General features: G+C 40.8%; 1 protein-coding gene across 1 annotated transcript in view; it reads left to right on the forward strand.

Annotated features, from left to right (window-relative positions):
• fbxl16 (F-box and leucine-rich repeat protein 16) overlaps positions 1–5,668 on the forward strand; it is a 91,016-nt gene extending 85,348 nt beyond the window's left edge. The window contains exon 8 of the transcript XR_013801393.1: positions 4,663–5,668. The gene's annotated coding sequence lies outside the window, so the exon portion shown is untranslated. The remainder of the gene's footprint in view (positions 1–4,662) is intronic.
• Positions 5,669–6,000: the final 332 nt, after the last annotated feature.

Genomic DNA, 6,000 nt, shown 5'->3' on the forward strand with positions numbered 1-6,000 from the left:
ACAGGACACAAGATGCTCATTAAAGCAATTTAACATAGTGGCCCTGTCCGATATAGTGCCAGATGCTGTGGTAAGGCACGGAGGTAGCTCATTACGGATATCACCGGTAGATATCAATTTTATGGCTTTCCAAAATGTTCCAGGATTATTCAGGTTATTTGTGGTAACTGACAGATAATACTTAGACTTAGCACTTTTTATTTGTGAAGTGAAGCTATTTCTTAGCTGCCTAAAGTGTAGCCATTCTACCTCTGAGCCTGATTTCCTAGCCCTTGCCCAGGCCTTGTTTCTCTCTTGTACTGTAGGAGACTAGATAATTCAGCAGAAAACCAAGGATTGTCTCGTCCCTTCACTCTAAATCAGGGGTGGGGAACCTGTGGCCGTATACGGCCCGCGAGACCATTTGGTACGGCCCTCGAGGTAATTTATAAACACACCAAAAAAGAAAAAAATTAAAGAAATCTAGACCGCAAAAAAATTAAACAAGCGAGTGCCTGTTTTTCCTGGCCAAGGTCAGGGTCCTTGAACACAACACGAGCCTAACGTGTCATCACGTGGTATATGTCTCGTCTGACAGGGGTGTATTTCTGACGAGAGCACCATAACGCCGTTCCGGCACTTCCAAAAATGTCAGCCCATAAGGAGCCGTACACATGCCGCAGTTTCTGCGTGGCTGTGTCTTTAGTTGAAAGCCAGTGGCGATCTGTTCTTCTGTCATACTGATCATACAGTCAATAACTTTGTTGTTATTAGCATCTGGTTAGCTAGCTATGCTAACGAATATAAGAAGCTTTTTCTCCGACCAGTGAGGTAAAGGCACATCTTTATATGATCATTATAGTTATTATAAAAAAATAAGAGAATAAGGTAAACAGGTATAAAATACTATATGACGGTAAAAAAAAACTTGTTATTAATAAACAAGAATACAGTTTGAAAGGGGAGTGATTTGTAAAATATCCATAAAGAAAAAGAAATCTGCTAGTTCTGTTTCATCTGGGTGTTGAGAGATGTATCCATAGATCTCCCAATTTTGCTCTCAAAGTGCACCAGATTGATGCTTTTAACTTCAACATTTAAAAAATAATCTTCCCGGGGGAGCATCCTCCCAGACTCCCCTAGAGGAGGTTAGGTCCCCCCCCCCCCCCCCCCCCCCCCCCACACACACACGCTTAAATCATGTCCACATGGATAGGAAACTAAATACATTTGCATCTTGTGTCCAAATCTTTCTGTTTTGGTGGTCATGCCACACCGTGCATGCACGAGTCATGGTAAGATATCTGGATTAAGAGTTTGCTTTTTCTTTGCACAGCATGAAAGACAGGCCAAATGAATGGGCTGTGATTTTAGTATTTTTAAGCAGAGGTCAATAATTTGTACGGCCCTCGGAGGATGTTGGAAAAATTTAAATGGCCCTTGAGAGGAAAAAGGTTCCCCACCCCTGCGTACATTTAGAGCAGGGGTGGGGAACCTTTTTCCTCTCAAGGGCCATTTAAATGTTTGTCTATCTATAACTTCCATAAAACCAAGATAAAAATAAGACCATGCAGTTTCTACATCAGTACACAGATCGATTTTACCCCAATCAAAATAAAACAGATCATGAACAAAACCCTGCTCCACAAAATGTTTTTTGTCTCTCTTACTGATAATGCGAGGTTTTCCCTTTAGGACTTTTGTTTCCCTAATTGTGACTACAACACAGTGATCACTCAGATCATTTGCAAATACTCCCACAGATGAGTATTTATGGGGAACATTAGTTAAAATGAGATCAATTAGGGAGGATTTATTTGGGGACTTAATGTTAGGGCGAGTAGGACTGTCTATAATCTGAGTAACATTCGGAGAGATACAAAGGTTTTTAAAATCCTCTGACACAGAAGTTAATCAGTCCCAATTAAAATCACCAAGCAGCACTATTTCCTTGTAGTCAAGTTGAGATAAAAGTTTTGAAAAGTAATGTAGCTGCTGAAGCTAGACCATCATCTCCGAGCAGCAGAGCCTTATTATATATCCATGAGCAGAGCCGACATGCAGGAAGAGTCGAGCACACAGCTCGTACTTCATTATAATATATTAAAAAAGAACACCATGCGTGTCATGATGGCACATAACAGCTCACGGCCGCAGATTACTCCGGGTCCCAGACCCCCCCATACCCCAAAAATATTTGTATTGCAGATCTACATGAATCACACAAACGACTTATTTTGGATTAAAAACGGCACATTTCGCCGAAAGGTGACAAGCTTGCATCACTGAACATAGAACGAGCACAACTGAAACATAACATCTGAGATGTAACAACATAATACACTTTTTGGGGATGTGAGGAGTGGGGGACACGGCTTAGAACGGGCGTGTCGGACTCGCCTGGCAGGACAGGAGAGTGTGTGCACCAGTCTGCTTGATATATGAATTCATGTCCGTGACACCCACAGCTGTTTTATAGAAGGAAATTCCTTCACTTCATGAAAGTGTTTTAACCACACACACCTCTACACACACATGACGGGTGTTATTTTCCCCATAAGGAACAAGTCGCTGCAAATTATCCCGCTTATTACACGGCCACATTCTCAACAAAGTAACGACATGACTCCCAATATTAATTGAAATGCTTTTATGGATTTAGAAAATGTTTTTATTGATTTAAAAAATAGTTGTATGTATTGATTTAAAAATTAGTTGTAGGCCTATGTATTGATTTAAATTGACATGCATCCGCTAAGAAAAATAGTCCGTTGTTACCGTTTTTTAAACAGTCTGAATGAAACGGCAGCTCTCAGCTGTGTATTTACACAACTAATGGCCTATCAACCACAGCTCTCTCCCCCCCTCCCCCCTTGATCTTTCTTCTCCAGCAGCTAAATTAACAGTAGGTTACTCTGAGTGACAAGCTTAACAGTTAGACACAACACTGTCATTGCAAGTGATCCTCAGTTAGTTGACTTTTATGTTCAACTGCTAAATTCATTACTGATAAAAAAGGGCTTCTACTATACCTAATTACCTTAACACTAGAATCGCCAGAGGTTTTTGTATAGGCCTACCTGAACCCGTCAAATCCCGCTATTAGAATGCAATTTTTAACAACATAGGGTGATACATAACACACTTTCAGGAAAAGTCACGGACTGGGAGACTTTAATATTTTTATTGAAAAAAAGTTACATTGCACACACACAACACATATCACACAAATTGACCCAATTGGCGGTTCTAGTGTTAAATAAACTCACTAATTAATTAAACCAGTTAAATACGCATTATTCTTATTCTTATCATTCTTTATGAGCGCAGAAATAGTCTTAAAATCAGATTTGTTTTTTAAATGAAATCTGACGGCAGGCAGTTAGCTCTGATCACCTATGATAAATACGCCGCACCTAATCGCTGGCCATTCAGCCACAGACACTGTTCGAAATGGGGGGGAGCTAGGAGGAGCTTGTCTCCCCCGAAGAGGGAGTGAGCTCCCCGAAGGCTGACTTTGAGATAAATAGGGGGAGCCCAAAACAATCGTGCATATTTGTGTCACACAGATTAGAAATGTTGAGTTTCTGTAAATAACAGTTCTTGAAATAAATAATAGTTATTGTTCATTACAGTTTCTGAATATTTGTTTTATATTTGTGAATATATCTGGGTGTTGCCATCTGTACGTGGCGGCGCTGCATTCTTACTTACATTGCTATGGTTATGGCGGTGATGCCGGCGCGGTATTTGAAATGTTCATATTGATATTTTTTTAACTCTGGCTTTGTAATAAAAAATATGGCAAAACGAAAACAGCCAAGTGTCACAGCTTTTGGATTCACAAGCAAAGAAGCGAAGGAGTCTAAAAATGACAACGTGAACGGAAAACAACTTTTAGTTGGCCGGCTGTAAGCGGCGTTAGGGTCGAGCTTGACAGCTCCACTATTAGTCTATTAGTAGAAGAGTGTTTTTATAGCAATTGATCGCATCCGCGCTGCTGCGCCAGTCAACAGAGCGCGCGTGTGACATATTTGGTAGCAGGATGTGCTCTGAAAAATAGGGCTCCCCGAAAGCAAATGGGTAATTCGAAAACTGACAGAGCTCCCTCTATACAAATCAAACTGTCGACGGTGTGAAAGCACCTATTGTTTTAAATAATGGTCGGAATGTGACCTGTGAGCCTTCTGAATTACCGTGGGACAGCACATTCTAAACTAAAATGTTCAATCAATAAAGTAACATCTTATCTTATCTTAATAATATCTTCATATTAATAAGAATAATAAATCATACAGTATGTGTCCGAAAGGGAGCAGGAGGAAGCAAACACAAAAATATACAAAAAATATACTGCATATTAAAGCAAACGATTGTAAAGGTTAAAGTATGAGCATAACAAATAAAGAAGTGTAATGTAAACATTTACATTATAATTATGATTATTTAATATATAAAGACTATATATTATTGAATTACAAGATTAGATATACTTTAGTTGATCTAAAATATTGATGTGTTCAAATGCTCTTCAAAACACAACTGAAAGTCCATGAAACTTGTCTTTCTGTATTTGTGAATGAAGCGCCATCTCCTGGTTAAAACCTGAAATTGAAAATCTAGCAACGCCCTCTTGGAAAATAGTGGGAGGGCTTAACATTCCTCTATACTGGTCTTTGGCAGGTCGTAGGCAGGAAGCTGTAAGCTGGAGTCTGAAATGAAGTGCTACATTTGTACGTCCCCGTCCCCGGGGCAACATCTCGCCAGGACAGCAGCACACGACAAGTGGAAGCAGGTCCCCGCCACAGCACAACTGGACAGGTGGAAAAGGAGGCCCCAGCCCGAGCAACAACGTGGTGCAGCTCCGTCTCTCCGCGACTTCCCGGTGGAAAAAAAACCTCCCCACAGCACAGGTGCACAGGTAAACCTCCTCTCCACGCTGACGGAAGAAAGGCAGCCCTGCCCCTCACTTTCCACGCTCCGTGAGGCGGATGAGAAAATGCGTTCCGCTCGCTCTGATCGACGAGTGTTGAGAGTTGTGTGTGGGACTGGTTCGTAAGATCGAGGTAGAGATCTCCAAGGACAAGACCAAAAGGACATTTTCTCGTCCTGTTACAGAAGTGGTCCTGCTTCTGTCTCCAAAGACTGATCTGGGGTTTAAAAAACCCAGGCGGGGAGTGTTCTGTCCTTGATGTGTGTTTTTGGTGTATATCTGTCGTGTATGTGTTTTCTTGGCTGTGTTTTGGCACCACCTTGTGGTGGTTGGTTGACACTGCTGCTTTCTAGTGGTTTATTAGATTCCTGTTGCTAGGAGACCAAACTTGTTTGTTTCCGAGTGTGCTCCACATGTAGCTTGGGTTGTTTCATGAACGGACGTCTGCTCTCCATGGGCTGTGCTTCGTATTTCCTGCTGGTTCACGCATCGTCTGTGAGTGTTATTGTCGGACAGGCTGTGGCTTCATGGGAATATTTTGTATGTAAAATGTTTATGTTTGTATGAATGCAGTGAGTATTCCTTGCGGCAAAGCTCCTAGCGGCTAGGCTGATTAGCTTCTCAGTTTATGTGCCGTAGCTCATTGTGTGAAAAGTATTCTGTTTATTTAGCTCGTCAGTCGGGCAGTCAATAATAAACTGTTATGTATTGTCTTTACAGTTTCACCAAGTAAAGAGACTTCAGTAAAACTGACAACTGTGCATAATTTATAAGCGCTGTTATTGTGTTGTTTTATGCTTTATGAACGTGGACAACAGTGAAAAAGATATTCTTCATTAAGGTTGTAATTGGAATATAATAGTAAAGTGAAAGGAAATCATCGCATTGGAAACTGTTGCTCACACTCACCTTTCCCTCCTGGCAACTCGTATTGATTAACATGACTGCGATGAGCATGAGTGTGTTAAAATAATTAGATATGTAATACATTATGCAATATAAGTAAAACATACAAAGCAATTTAAGAAAGGCGTGTTAGACCTACACATTTGCTGTATCACCATTCTTAAGTCTCAAATTGATTTTAA

The sequence above is a fragment of the Notothenia rossii genome, assembly GCF_949606895.1.
Source record: "Notothenia rossii genome assembly, chromosome: 8".
In the NCBI taxonomy this organism is placed as follows: domain Eukaryota; kingdom Metazoa; phylum Chordata; class Actinopteri; order Perciformes; family Nototheniidae; genus Notothenia; species Notothenia rossii.